Source organism: Nerophis ophidion, linkage group LG23, assembly GCF_033978795.1.
Source record: "Nerophis ophidion isolate RoL-2023_Sa linkage group LG23, RoL_Noph_v1.0, whole genome shotgun sequence".
NCBI lineage: Eukaryota > Metazoa > Chordata > Actinopteri > Syngnathiformes > Syngnathidae > Nerophis > Nerophis ophidion.
Genome location: NC_084633.1, coordinates 28214182 through 28229900, shown reverse-complemented (window position 1 = coordinate 28229900; position 15719 = coordinate 28214182).

Below are 15719 nucleotides of genomic sequence, written 5' to 3'. Positions count from 1 at the left end.
CACGCACCGCGCGTGCGTGTGTTTGCTGCGCACACGCCCCAATAGAGACTACTGGCAGTGGCGGACCGACCCAAATATCGACTGTGTCGATATTAAGTGTCGTCCCAATACTGTATGGCAGATGTGTCCATCCATCCATCCATTTTCTACCGCTTATTCCCTTTCGGGGTCGCGGGGGGCGCTGGCGCCTATCTCAGCTACAATCGGGCGGAAGGCGGGGTACACCCTGGACAAGTCGCCACACGCTAGAGTGAGTATAAATGTATAAATATAAATGGAAGCTATTCTTGATGACTACAAGTGTTACTACCATATTGTGGATTACTTGGTATGCTTCTTGCAGCATCAGTATTAAAGTGAATAAGTACGTAAGTACGATTGGATGCAAGACCGAGTTTCTATAAGGCGGCATATGACATCAAATGACGCTTTTTGATTGATTGAAACTTTTATTGGTAGATTGCACAGTACAGTACATATTCCGTACAATTGACCACTAAATGGTAACACCCGAATAAGTTTTTCAACTTGTTTAAGTCGGGGTCCTTGTTAATCAATTCGTGGTACAGGGCCACGTGAATTAACCGGAGTCATCTTTATTGGCCGAGTATGTTTGACACACGAGGAATTGGACTTGGGAGTTTGTGCTCTCTTTGGACAATGGAAGGAAGCAAGGAAAAACTTAAAAAATAGTTTGCCGGACCACATAAAATGATGCAGAGGGAGAGATTAAATAATGCGTAAGGACCACAAAAAATGTTTTGAAAGGCCACATAAAATATTGTGGTGGGACCACAAAAAATTATGTGATAGGCCACTTAAAATGATGAGGCGGGCCACAAGAAATATTGTGGCAGGACCACATAAAATAATGCGGCGGACTACATAAAATTATGTGGCAGGAAGACATAAAATAGTATGGCAGACCATGTAAAAAATCGTGGCAGGACCACATAAAATATCGTGGCAGGACCACATAAAATATCGTGGTAGGACCACATAAAATATTGTGGCAGGACTAAAGAAAATGATTTGATAGGTCACCTAAAATTATCAGGCGGGCCACAAGAAATATTGTGGCAGGACCACATGATATAATGCGGCGAACCACGTAAAATTATGTGGCAGGAAGACATAAAATAATACAGCAGACCATGTAAAATAATATGGCAGACCACGTAAAAAATAGTGGCAGGACCTCTTAAAATATAGTGGCAGGACTAAAGAAAATGATTTGATAGGCCACGTAAAATGACGAAGCGGGCCACATAACATATTGTGGCAGGACCACATAATATAATGCGGCGGACCACATAAAATTATGTGTCAGGAAGACATAAAATAATACAGCAGACCACGTAAAAAAATCGTGGCAGGACCCCTTAAAATATAGTGGCAGGACTAAAGAAAATGATTTGATGGGGAAAACATGTTTTGCCTTCGATATCTCATAAGAGTATTGTGGGTGGATAGTGGAAAGCTCCAAATCGAGTAAAAAATGAGGTACAATTTTGAGAATTTTGGGCATTGTAGAAATTGTAAAATTTCTCTTTAATTGAATGGGAATTTCCTGGAAATTTGGGAGTTTCAAGAAAACCAGGAATTTTTGAATTGATTGATACTAGCTCAATTGTCTTTAGAATATATGAATGGGTTGGTGTTGGAATATTTCGAATAGGTGGAAAATGGTTGACATAGCAGTTTCAATTCAGAATTGGTATTCAGGAATTCCTGGAATTTCAAGAAAAACCGGGAATTTATACCAAAAAAAAAATGATTCAAAGGTGTAATGGTTGGAATTGGCTAAAAAAATATGGATATTGAAAACTTTGGGACAAGAGGTGGGAAAACTGCCATTCTGGGGATTCCTGGGAAGCTCCGAATCGGTTAAAAAATGACTCAAACGTTTTAGAATTTGGGGAATTGTAAAATTTGAATATGTCTTAACAGTTTGAATGGAGGATTGGTATTTCGGAATTCCTGGAATTTTTGGAAAACAGGGAGTTTGTACGGGGGAAAAAATGATTTGAAGGTGGAATGGTTGGAATTGCCTGAAAAATGTGGGCAGTGAAAATATGGGACAAGAGGTGGAAAAACTGCCATTCTGGGAATTCCTGGAATTTTTAAAAACTTGTAAAACGGTATTTTGATTGTCTAAGGTGAGTGGAAGGGGTTGAATGTGGAACGGTTGAAATCGGTTATGTAGATAATGGCCCATTCATTTTCAATGGGAAAAATGTCCCGGAAAAAATGGAAATTCTGGATAATCTGGGATTTTTTTGAGATGGTCAAAAATGTGAAATGCGTGTAATGTTTTGATACTCGAACGGTTCCAATCTGATGAAAACTGTGGGTTCTTGCAAACTTATGCGGGGGAATAATAACGAAGCCAATGAAGCTGTAGGTGGACCGTACCCCAAGGACAATGTAATCATACCGAAACGGTGAGCAATTATCCATGAAAATATAGAGAAGCCGCAGACAAAAAGTGAAATTGTGACCTTTTTCCCCCCCCCAAAAAAAGATTTTAATTTATTTCGATAGGTGGTGCTGTTCTTCGAGGCAGAACTAGTGCTGGTATCCTAAAGCAGTGGCCCCCAACCACCGGGCCGTGGCCCGATTGGTACCTGGCCGCAGAATAATTTTTTATTCATTTTTATAAAAAAATAATATATATATATATATTTTTTTTTTTTTTTTTTTTTTTCATTATATCAACATAAAAAACACAATATACACTTACAATTAGTGCACCAACCACAAAAACCTCCCTTTTTCATGACAAAAACGTCCCTTTTTCATGACAAAGAAAAAAAATAAAAATATAAAATGGATTCCCCCCCCCCACCCCGGGCCGTAGGACAAATTTTTAAGCGTTGACCGATCCGCGGATACAAAAAGGTTGGGGACCACTGCTCTAGACCACTGCTCCAGAGCACCGGGCCGCAGAAGAATTTTTTATAGCATATGCTTGTCTCAAAGATTAAGCCATGCAAGTGCATGACAGTGAAACCGGGCCGCAGAAGAATTTTTTATTGAAAAAAAAAGGACCCCCGGGCCGTGGGACAAATTATTAAGCGTTGACCGGTCCGCGGATACAAAAAGGTTGGAGACCACTGTCCTAAAGTATTGCACTGGTTACGACACTGGAAAAAAATACATCCATCCATCCATTTTTCTACCGCTTGTCCTTTTTGGCGTCGCGGGGGGGGGGGTTACTGGAGCTTATCTCAGCTGCATTCGGGCGGAAGATAAATTTCAAAAAAAGTTAAAACAAGTCTGTCTGTAGATTATATTCCAGTTCCAGTTCTTTATTGTCTGATTGGATTACTTTTAAACAAGTTTAACTTTAACTTTCATGTATTGTGTCTGCTATAAGTGGTCATTAATACTGAGGTCAGCATATAATTATTACATGTGAAGCACAGTTGTGTGGACTTGCTAATGTCTGCAGTCGCCCACTCGTGAGACGTAATTGACCGGAGCTGCTGAGTCATGATGAATGCAACATTACGCATTTTTCTACACAAACGTTTCCCTGCGCGGCTCAGGAAAGATGATTTGTTGTTTTTTTATCTCTACTTCCTCGTGTTTGCATAGTGGAGCCATTGTTATTTTTGATGGTTTATCTCCCCCATTCTGTGATGAGGTGGCGACTTGTCCAGGGTGTACACGGCCTTCCGCCTGAATGCAGCTGAGATAGGCTCCAGCACCCCCCGCCACTCCAAAAGGGACAAGCGGTAGAAATGGATGGATGGATCGCCCCCACTGTTGTTCTTATTTCGTCACTCTCATACAGCGCAGAAGAACTGATATGAGCAAATCTCTCCTTGCTCCTGTGAGCAGCATTTAATTACTTGATAAACCTGTTCTGAGGCTGAGCAGTGTGTATTCCCATATTGTAACACACACACCCACACACATACACACTCACACAAACATTCTTGTATTTGTTACCTTTGAAAAATGCCTACCACTTTAGGACCGCCCTATCTAGATATACAAACCCCGTTTCCATATGAGTTGGGAAAGTGTGTTAGATGTAAATATAAACGGAATACAATGATTTGCAAATCATTTTCAACCCATATTCAGTTGAATGTACTACAAAGACAACATATTTGATGTTCAAACTGATAAAAAAAAAATTTTTTGCAAATAATCATTAACTTTAGAATTTGATGCCAGCAACACGTGACAAAGAAGTTGGGAAAGGTGGCAATAAATATTGATAAACATGAGGAATGCTCATCAAACACTCATATGGAACATCCCACAGGTGTGCAGGCTAATTGGGAACAGGTGGGTGTCATGATTGGGTATAAAAGCAGCTTCCATGAAATGCTAAGTCATTCACAAACACCACTTTGTAAGAAAATTGTCGAACAGTTTTAGAACAACATTTCTCAACGAGCTATTGCAAAGAATTTAGGGACTTTACCATCTGCAGTCTGTAAAATCATCAAAAAGTTCAGAGAATCTGGAAAAATAACTGCACGTAAGCGATGATATCACAGACTTTTGATCCCTCAGGAGGTACTGCAACAAAAGCCGACATCAGTGTTTAAAGGATATCACCACATGGGCTCAGGAACACTTCATAAAACCACTGTCAGTAACTACAGTTGGTCGCTACATCTGTAAGTGCAAGTTAAAACTCTACTATGCAAAGCCAAAGCCATTTATCAACAATATCCTGAAACACCGCCGGCTTGGCTGGGCCCGAGATCATCTATGATGGACTGATGCAAAGTGGAAAGGTGTTCTGTGGTCTGACGAGTCCATATTTCAAATTATATTTGGAAACTGTGGACGTGGTGTCCTCCAGAACAAAGAGGAAAATAACCATTCGGATTGTTATAGGTGCAAAGTTCAAAAGCCAGCATCAGGAGTCCCGACAGAACCCGAAAATGGCAGAAAATGAATTTTTTTGAAATACTTTATTTTGCTAAAATGTCGTAAGGGGAGAGAGCCTTATGTAAAAGTTCCAAAAAATGGATTTGCTTCAGCAGCACAATACTGGTGCTGTAGTTGTAGGAGATGTCTCAAAACGTCATCAGGAGTCCCGACAGAAACCGAAAATGGCAGAAAATGCATATTTTTGTGGAAAAAAATTCGCTAAAAAAAGGTATTAAAAATTTTTAAAAAACGATTTGCTTCATTAACACAATACTGGTTCTGTTGTTGTAGGAGATGTCTCAAAATGTCATCAGGAGTCCCGACAGAACCTGAAAATGGCAGAAAATGCATATTTTTGAAAAAAAAAAATTGCGCTAAAATTCGCAAAAATTCCAAAAAACGGATTAGCTTCAGCAGCACAACACTGGTGCTGTAGCTGTAGGAGATGTCTCAAAACGTCATCAGGAGTCCCGACAGAAACCGAAAATGGCAGAAAATGCATATTTTTGTGGAAAAAAATTCGCTAAAAAAAGGTATTAAAATTTTTCAAAAAACTATTTGCTTCATTAACACAATACTGATTCTGTTGTTGTAGGAGATGTCTCAAAATGTCATCAGGAGTCCCGACAGAACCCGAAAATGGCAGAAAATGCATATTTTTGGGGGGGAAAATTCGCTAAAAAAAGGTATTAAATTTTTTAAAAAACGGGTTTGATTCATTAGCACAATACTGGTGCTGTAGTTGTAGGATATGTCTCAAAACGTCATCAGGAGTCCCGACAAAACCCGAAAATGGCAGAAAATGCATATTTTTGGGGGAAAAAATTCGCTAAAAAAAGTATTAAGATTTTTAAAAAACGGATTTGATTCATTAGCACAATACTGGTGCTGTAGTTGTAGGAGATGTCTCAAAACGTCATCAGGAGTCCCAACAGAACCCGAAAATGGCAGAAAATGCATATTTTTGAAAAACTTTATTTCGCTAAAATGTCATAAGGGGGGACCCTCATGCACAAATTCAAAAACAATTATTTACTTCAGCAGCACAATACAGGTGCTGCACCTGTAGGATATGTCTCAAAATGTCATCAGGAGCCCCGACAGAACCCGTATATTGCAGAAAATGCATATATTTTGGGGGAAAAAATTCGCTACAAAAATGTTTAACAAATTGAAAAAACGGATTTGCTTCAGAAACACAATACTGGTGCTGTAGTTGTAGGAGATGTCTCAAAACGTCATCAGGAGTCCCGACAGAACCCGAAAATGGCAGAAAATGCATATTTTTGAAAAACTTTATTTCTCTAAAATGTCGTAAGGGGTGTTGCGTTCCGACCCGTTCTTCCTTCGGTCAACGCCCCCAGGTTCTTTTATGACACATAAGCTGGTTTTAAATCAATCAGAGACAGAGGTTGCTCATTTTGATATTTTATAACCAAAGCGCATTGGGAGATCAATCTGGAATACAACATTTCAAAGGCACGGTCCAAATTGATCTAATCCTAAAGTGGCAGTTTCTCCCTCCTCACGCACTCTCACCCGCCCCTCTTCTTCTCCTCCCTACCTCGGACAGTTGAGATAACAGATAGTTATGTCTTCATTCGAACATTCCAAATTCAAGGTCTATGTAAAAGGCTCACACTTTAGCTGTTCTAAAATCTGACTAGGTAATAAAAAGTCAACCAAATCCAACAGTCCCCCTTCAGATCTTCTAAAAAAGATCTCCCAACACAACTACAATACTTCTAAAGCACCTACCTCACATCAAAGTCTTAGCAAGCTCACACTAAAATAAAATAATAGTCAAATTTGGGAGTTAGATAGAGGGAGGGGGTCCACGTCAAGAAAGGGAAACTAGCCATTCTCAAAAGTCACCACTTTGCCTAACTGGATGGCCTGAGGGAGGTCGGGGCAAGTTGCTCAGCAAGTCTCTCAACAGCGTCACGAGTCAGGTTGGTCAGTCTTAACAGATTATAAAAAACATAGTTAATTTGTTCTACATTTTTAGTAGCAGTCACAGGGAAAATAGCACCAAAGTTAGGAAGGTTCTCGAAACCTCCACAGGATTCACACCACAATTTATATTGTCTTGGGACCTCTCTTGGTTGCCCTTTTACCTGAAAGTAAACACCACCAGGGTTTCTCATCAAATCAAAGGAGCCCCTTACACTCCTCCTAGATAGAAAATGACAGCGTTGGCAGGAAGTTAAAGAGGCAGATGAAACAGGAGTTACAGGGGGTGTTAATTTGGTACCCACTAGGGTGAGTGGGGTCACCAGTCTAACCATGGCAAAAAGCCCAACGGCTGAAGTCGGGATTCAAATGTACAATCTGTGTTCCCCACAATACCAGAATGTCAGCCCGTGCCCAAGGGCCTATTTTGGAGCCATCTATCAGTGTGGTACACCAGGAAGGGTCAATGTCACCCAATTTGTCGGGAGACGAAGAGGGTCCGGTGAATTGAAAACACATGTTATTCATTTTTTGGGCCACAAAGGGAAGAAGTTGGATGAAATTGTCAACAGGAGGGTACACACTAGCCAACAAATTGCACCCTGGCGGCGTGGTTTCAGAAAAGGAGATAAGCCAGTTTGGGCCATTTGTGTCAGTCAACTTAAAAGGGGCGGGGTAAGTGTGGGGAAAAGGACTTCCAGCGGAACAAGCAACACAATCACCAATACTTTGGCGCCCTCTCGAGGAAATTAATTTTGATAATCTCTTTAGATTCTTTACCAGTCTGGTCAACCCCTAAAACAACATAAAACGGACTGGGCCAATTGGGCATGACACCCACGTTGGCATTTGTAAGGACGAGGGGGTTCTGGGAATGATCCCTTCCTGAGTAGTTTTGATGTAATGATAGGGGCCAGTGGGATTCCATTGCCCTGTGTAGTGGGTTACCTGCTTTCACCAGGGTCACCACACCCTAGAGTATGTATTCTGCTTGAGACATCAATAGCTCAGAGTTGCGTCGTATCAAAGATAGAGGTTACTATCACGGTAATAGCTACTATGTCCCTCGCAATCAATCACACTGCACAGATCAAAATAAATAAGTCTTGCTGTCCCCCTTGATCCAGTCTATTTCAAGTCCACCCTATGTTTTAAGACACTTGTCAGTCACTGTCGTCAGGAAGGAAGGACTGAGGCACAAGGACATTAGAACAAACCTAAGTACCAATCTGTCAGGGAATACTGCTGGGTGTAACATCCTGCCTTTAGTCCATCAAAATCAGAGTAATTCAGGTAACTAAATGGGGATAAACATCAAACTTTTCACTTATTGTAGCGACACCAATAGTTATGCTAAAAAAACAAGTAAGAGATAGCTTTGGATATATGAAACAGCAGTTGAGTAGGTTTGGTAGATCTACACGACGGTAGATGGCAGCTCAACGTGGGGAGATCTCTCTCGGCGTCGTCTTCTGGGCTGTGAGGCTATGTGTGTAAGTTCTGCAAGGGGACCGAGTGGGGCCGGTGATGTGGCGATGTCGGCATTGACATCTGCCAGCCGAAGGGAGTGAGACGTCAGTTCCACGACCTCAAAGGGACCGGTCCACCTGGGCTCCGTCCGCTTGCGGTTAATGATCTTGACCCTCTCGACCGGTGGAAGGGAATTTGGTGTGGTGGGCTGTCATCCTCAAATCTGCACAGAGGAACTGGCACATAATTCTGAATTTGCTCAACTTACCAGTTTGGTTTTACGCTGATTCCTCCTTCCAGGGGGCGGCTGGACCTGGGAAGGGCTGATCTGTGTGCAATTCATAGGGTGAAAGATCAGTTTTGTTCGTGGACATTCGAGTGGTCATTAAAGCCAGTGGTAACGCGTCAACCCACTTCAATTTGGTCTGTGCACAGATTTTAGCCAATTTGTTTTAATTCTTGTTCATTCTCTCGACCTTACCTAAAAAGAGGATGGTACACTGAACAAAACCTGTGTTTTAGTCTGAGATCCTTTTCGACCAAGGCTAAGTGAGCATTTTTAAAATGGGTGCCGTTATCTGACCTAATCTTTTTGGGGTCACAATGTCGGGCTATTAGGTCATTAACAAGCCTTTTTATTACTGATTTTGCATCCTCTTTTTAGGTTGTGGTTGTTTCCGGCCAACCACTGTAATTGTCAACGCAAGTCAGCAAGTACCTTTTCCCTTGTACATGATTGATCATATCAATGAAATCACAACCTTTTCACAGATGTTACCTCACCTCCTCCATATTCCAGATTAATCTACTAAACCACTATCGATGTGCAACATCGTTATTTTCAAATTAAATTTAGTTACATCTTTTTACCCAATGAAAAAATGTTACAACTACTCCACTTCTCCCTTACCTTGCCCTGACAGCAGTCTTGCCTACATCCAATCATGGCACCTTCTACATTCCTGTTGTGACCACCAAGAGAGTAACCATTGGGAAACTTAGCCACCCTGCTAACCTAAACAAATTAATTCCTAACTTCTCCTAATCAAAGCCTACATCGAAGCTTATCAATACCATCATCAGTATGGGTCTATTGAATGTCAGGTCTTTCAATAACAAATCATTTTTAGTCAATGATTTTATTACCTCATTCTCAATTTGACTTTTTTTTTTTGGGAAAAATGTTAAAACTATGGAAATTGTCAGAGTCGGATGATTGTCGATTTTGTTGTAAGGAGTCTGACTCCACCCTCAACTCCTCCCCCTTCTGTTTCTGAAGAAGGGACATCAAAGGGGTTTGTAATACTTTTACTTTCAGAAACATCTAAGAAAAAGTTTAGCTGATAGTCAAGTAAATTATTCAACACGGTGAAGGCGACAAAATATGCTTATATTTATATTGACACAAATGCTAGAAAAACACCAACCTTATGGCGGATGCTTTTGCAATAGTAATTTGACATTCTACCACACCTGGAGGCCGCATTAATTCGTTAAGTCAAGCTCATGTTGTAGAAAGTTCAATGATGCGGACACGTTTATTACCGAATACTTTCTATTAGACTTCTGTCTTGACTACTTTGTGCATGTAATAAGCAACTATAATGATTTGATATGCTTAAATGTCATGTGTAGTTTTAGCTCAGCTGTTGTGTAGCTGCTAGCTCCTTGTAGCCTACAGCCGCGGTGTCCAAAGTGCAGCCCATAGCTATGTGTTTAATAGACAACTGAAACAATTAATAATGTGGTATTTTGTGTGGTTTCATCATTGGACCTAAGTCTTTAGTTTCCGTAGGGGGACAGAGAGCAAGGGAACAATGTGGGACAGCATTGGTGCCTATCTTATACGATGCTAGTTGTTGCAAAGATATGTCAACGTGAGTAGCCACACCTTGAGTTCCAACATATATGTATATATATATATATAAAAAGGAGTCAAAGGCCTCCTGATATGTCGTCTACTTGTGATCATAACAAATGGCGGGTCGGGTGGTGGTGCACACGGAAACAGCTCAGTCAGCCAGGGTTTTCACTGATAGAACAGTTGCAGCAGGAGTTGAGGTACTCAGCAGGCGCCAGCCATGTTTGGTGCTCCAGGTTGTGGTATGAGCTCATGCTAATGGAGGTACCTTGATAGTGGTGTCGCAGCTTGGTGGTTGTACCGTCAGGTAACACGAGGAAGGTCCCTTCTGTGCGATATTGAATGTCAGGGCAGTTTGTAAAGCAGGTCATTACCAAGCAGGCACGGTGTGTTCAGGTCGACCACGAAGGGATGCTTCAGTGTGTGTCCTGTTAAGATCCGTACTCCGATCTTCCCATATTATGGTTTGTTGCATTTTTATTTACTCCATTGTTCTACCTTTAATGATTTCGTCGTCATTCAATCGCCTTTTTCGGCAGAAAAAGGTACATAAGGTGAATAATCCAAGTTGTCTTTACATTGGATGTATTAATGGATGGATTCATTGTGATTCTTTAATGACTTCGCCGTCATTGCCTTTAATGATTTCGTCGTCATTCAAGTGGGTAAATCGCCTCTTTCGGCATAAAAAAGTACATAACAAGGTGAAATAATCCAAGTTGTCTTTACTTTGGATATATTAATGGATGGATTAATTGTGAGCCTTTAATGATTTCGCCACCATTCAGATAAGGCGAAAACAATAACCATTTAATATAGGAATATTTGCTGTCCCGAAAATGTATTGTCTACCTTGACAGCTTACTGTAAAGAATATAAACACCAAAGTAAGCCTCTATATGTACTTTTTTAGAAACATCAAGGAGAACAAATGTTTGCTGCTTCACTCGACGTAATCCAATACTCGTATTTTAAAAATATGACATTTTCTTTAACTTTAAGAAGCTCATGGGTGGATGGATGAATACATTAATAAATGAATGCATCTGATATCTATCATTGTTTTGGTTTTATGAAGTTTCAAACTGAACATTCACAAATAACTTTACCAAAAGTACCCGAAGTACCAGAGATGGAGTTATGGTGGGGGTGCATTTTCAGTGAAGAGTTGACTCCAGCTGCCTGAAAATCTATCTCTGGCTAGGAACCACATTGAGACATGAAACTCACCCTGGTACTCATCCTTACCCCCCCTGTATACTGTGAAAACCATGTGATGATTGGACCTCCAGAGGCGGAGTTAGGGGGGGGTGTACTTTTTCAGACAGCCCACCTGCCGGAAAACACACCCCGTATCTATCTCAGGCTAAGATTCTCGTAGAGACAAAACTCACCCTAGTAACTCATCCTTACCCCCCCCCCCCCCCCTGTATACAGTGAAAACCATGTGATGATCGGACCTCCAGAGGCAGAGTTAGGGGGGGGGGGGGTACTTTTTCAGGCAGCACCAACAGCCCACCTGCCGGAAAACGCACCCCCTATCTATCTCAGGCTAGGATTCTCGTGGAGACATGAAACTCACCCTAGTAACTCATGCTTACCACCCCTGTATACAGTGAAAACCATGTGATGATCAGACCTCCGGAGGCGGAGTTACGGTGGGTGCTTTTTCAGGCAGCACCAACAGCCCACCTGCCGGAAAATGCACCCCCTATCTATCTCTGGCTAGGATGCTCGTAGAGACATGAAACTCACCCTAGTAACTCATCTTTACCCCCCCGGTATACAGTGAAAACCATGTGATGATTGGACATCCAGAGGCGGAGTTGGGGGGGTGCTTTTTCAGGCAGCACCAACAGCCCACCTGCCTGAAAAAGCACCCCCTATCTATCTCTGGCTAGGAACCACATAGAGACATGAAACTCACCCTAGTGACTCATCCTTACCCCCCCCCCCTGTATACTGTGAAAACCATGTGATGATTGGACCTCCAGAGGCGGAGTTAGGGGGGGGGGGGGGGTGCTTTTTCAGGCAGCACCTTCAGACTAGCTGCCGGAAAAAGCACCCCCTATCTATCTCTGGCTAGGATGCTCGTAGAGACATGAAACTCACCCTAGTAACTCATCCTTACCCCCCCCCCCCCTGTATACAGCGAAAACCATGTGATGATTGGACCTCCAGAGGTGGAGTTGGGGGAGGGGGGGTGCTCTTTCAGGCAGCACCAACAGCCCACCTGCCGGAAAATGCACCCCCTATGTATCTCTGGCTAGGATGCTCGTAGAGACATGAAACTCACCCTAGTAACTCATCCTTACCCCCCCCCCCCCTGTATACTGTGAAAACCATGTGATGATCGGACCTCCAGAGGCAGAGTTAGGGGGGGGGGGTACTTTTTCAGGCAGCACCAACAGCCCACCTGCCGGAAAATGCACCCCCTATCTATCTCTGGTTAGGATTCTCGTGGAGACATGAAACTCACCCTAGTAACTCATCCTTATCCCCCCTGTATACAGTGAAAACCATGTGATGATCAGACCTCCAGAGGCGGAGTTACGGTGGGTGCTTTTTCAGGCAGCACCAACAGCCCACCTGCCGGAAAATGCACCCCCTATCTATCTCTGGCTAGGATGCTCGTAGAGACATGAAACTCACCCTAGTAACTCATCTTTACCCCCCCCCCCCCCGGTATACAGTGTAAACCATGTGATGATTGGACATCCAGAGGCGGAGTTGGGGGGGTGCTTTTTCAGGCAGCACCAACAGCCCACCTGCCTGAAAAAGCACCCCCTATCTATCTCTGGCTAGGAACCACATAGAGACATGAAACTCACCCTGGTGACTCATCCTTACCCCCCGCCCCTGTATACTGTGAAAACCATGTGATGATTGGACCTCCAGAGGCGGAGTTAGGGGGGGGGGTGCTTTTTCAGGCAGCACCTTCAGACTAGCTGCCGGAAAAAGCACCCCCTATCTATCTCTGGTTAGGATGCTCGTAGAGACATGAAACTCACCCTAGTAACTCATCCTTACCCCCCCCCCCCCCCGTATACAGTGAAAACCATGTGATGATCGGACCTCCAGAGGCGGAGTTGGGGGAGGGGGGGTGCTTTTTCAGGCAGCACCAACAGCCCACCTGCCGGAAAATGCACCCCCTATCTATCTCTGGCTAGGATGCTCGTAGAGACATGAAACTCACCCTAGTAACTCATCCTTACCCCCCCCCCCCCCTGTATACAGCGAAAACCATGTGATGATTGGACCTCCACAGGCGGAGTTAGGGGGGGGGGGTGCTTTTTCAGGCAGCACCAACAGCCCACCTGCCGGAAAATGCACCCCCTATCTATCTCTGGCTAGGATGCTCGTAGAGACATGAAACTCACCCTAGTAACTCATCCTTACCCCCCCCCCCCTGTATACAGCGAAAACCATGTGATGATTGGACCTCCACAGGCGGAGTTAGGGGGGTCGGGGAGGGCACTTTTTCAGGCAGCACCAACAGCCCACCTGCCGGAAAATGCACCCCCTATCTATCGCTGGTTAGGATGCTCGTAGAGACATGAAACTCACCCTAGTAACTCATCCTTATCCCCCCTGTATACTGTGAAAACCATGTGATGATTGGACCTCCACAGGCGGAGTTAGGGGGGGGGGGGGGCACTTTTTCAGGCAGCACCAACAGCCCACCTGCCGGAAAATGCACCCCCTATCTATCTCTGGTTAGGATGCTCGTAGCGACATGAAACTCACCCTAGTAACTCATCCTTATCCCCCCTGTATACTGTGAAAACCATGTGATGATTGGACCTCCACAGGCGGAGTTAGGGGTGGGGGGGGGGGGGGGGGGGGGGCACTTTTTCAGGCAGCACCAACAGCCCACCTGCCGGAAAATGCACCCCCTATCTATCTCTGGTTAGGATGCTCGTAGAGACATGAAACTCACCCTAGTAACTCATCCCCCCCCCCCCCCCCCCTGTATACAGTGAAAACCATGTGATGATTGGACCTCCAGAGGCAGAGTTAGGGGGGGTGCTTTTTCAGGCAGCACCAACAGCCCACCTGCCGGAAAATGCACCCCCTATCTATCTCTGACTAAGATGCTCGTAGGGACATGAAACTCACCCTAGTAACTCATCCTTACCCCCCCTGTATACAGTGAAAACCATGTGATGATTGGACCTCCAGAGGCGGAGTTATGGGGTGGGGATGCTTTTTCAGGCAGCACCAACAGCCCACCTGCCGGAAAATGCACCCCCTATCTATCTCTGGCTAGGAACCACATAGAGACATGAAACTCACCCTGGTGACTCATCCTTACCCCCCCCCCCCCTGTATACAGCGAAAACCATGTGATGATTGGACCTCCACAGGCGGAGTTAGGGGGGGGGGGGTGCTTTTTCAGGCAGCACCTTCAACCCACCTGCCGGAGAATGCATGTTTTTCCCTTCTAAACTCTCTCCCTTTGTTTATAACGCCAATTTTCTGCTGGATTTAGTCTCTATAAACTCCAAGGAAAACAATACCAGGCTGGGGACAATTTTTGAAATTGGTCTCCAAACTAAGGCACGCGGGCCAAAAACGGCCCGCCAGCGTCCAAAATCCGGCCCCTGGATTTTTATTCATTTTTTTAATTTTTGGGACATGGGGGACTTGTGGGACTCCATTCCGGGTACGATTTTTGAACATTTTGAGGACTTTTGCCTACTTTCCCCCCCACTTCCAGTGTGACTTTGCGGTGTGCGCTATGGACATGCTGGGCATCCCTTGACTCGGGTGGCCAGCTGCGGGACTTGTGTGACTGATTTTTGAACACTGAGGACTTTTGCCTACTTTCCCAGCTTTTCCCCCACTTCCAGTCAGTTGTGGTGTATCGCTATACATGGGCTGCTATTATTAGGAAGAGGCGTTTATTTGGTAATATACAGTGTATATATATATAACACACACACACACATTGTTGTATATACACACACACACACACACACACACACACACACACACACACACACACACACACACACATACATACATACATACATACATACATACATACATACATACATACATACATACATACATACATACATACATACATACATACATACATACATACATACATACATACATACATACATACATACATACATACATACATACATACATACATACATACATACATACATACATACATACATAGGCCCGGCATGGCATAGTGGGTAGAGCGGCCGGCCAGAAACCTGAAAGTTGCAGGTTCGCTTCCCACCTATTGACATCCAAAAAAAATCACTGCCTTGGGCAGGACACTTCACCCTTGCCCCCGGTGCTGCTCACACTGGTGAATGAATGATGAATGAATGATTGGTGGTGGTCGGAAGGGCCGTAGGTGCAAATTGGCAGCCACGCTTCCGTCAGTCTACCCCAGGGCAGCTGTGGCTACTGATGTAGCTTACCACCACCAGGTGTGAATGAATGTTGGGTCCCACTTCTCTGTGAGTGTTTAGAAAAGCGCTATATAAATCTAAGTGATTTATATATATAT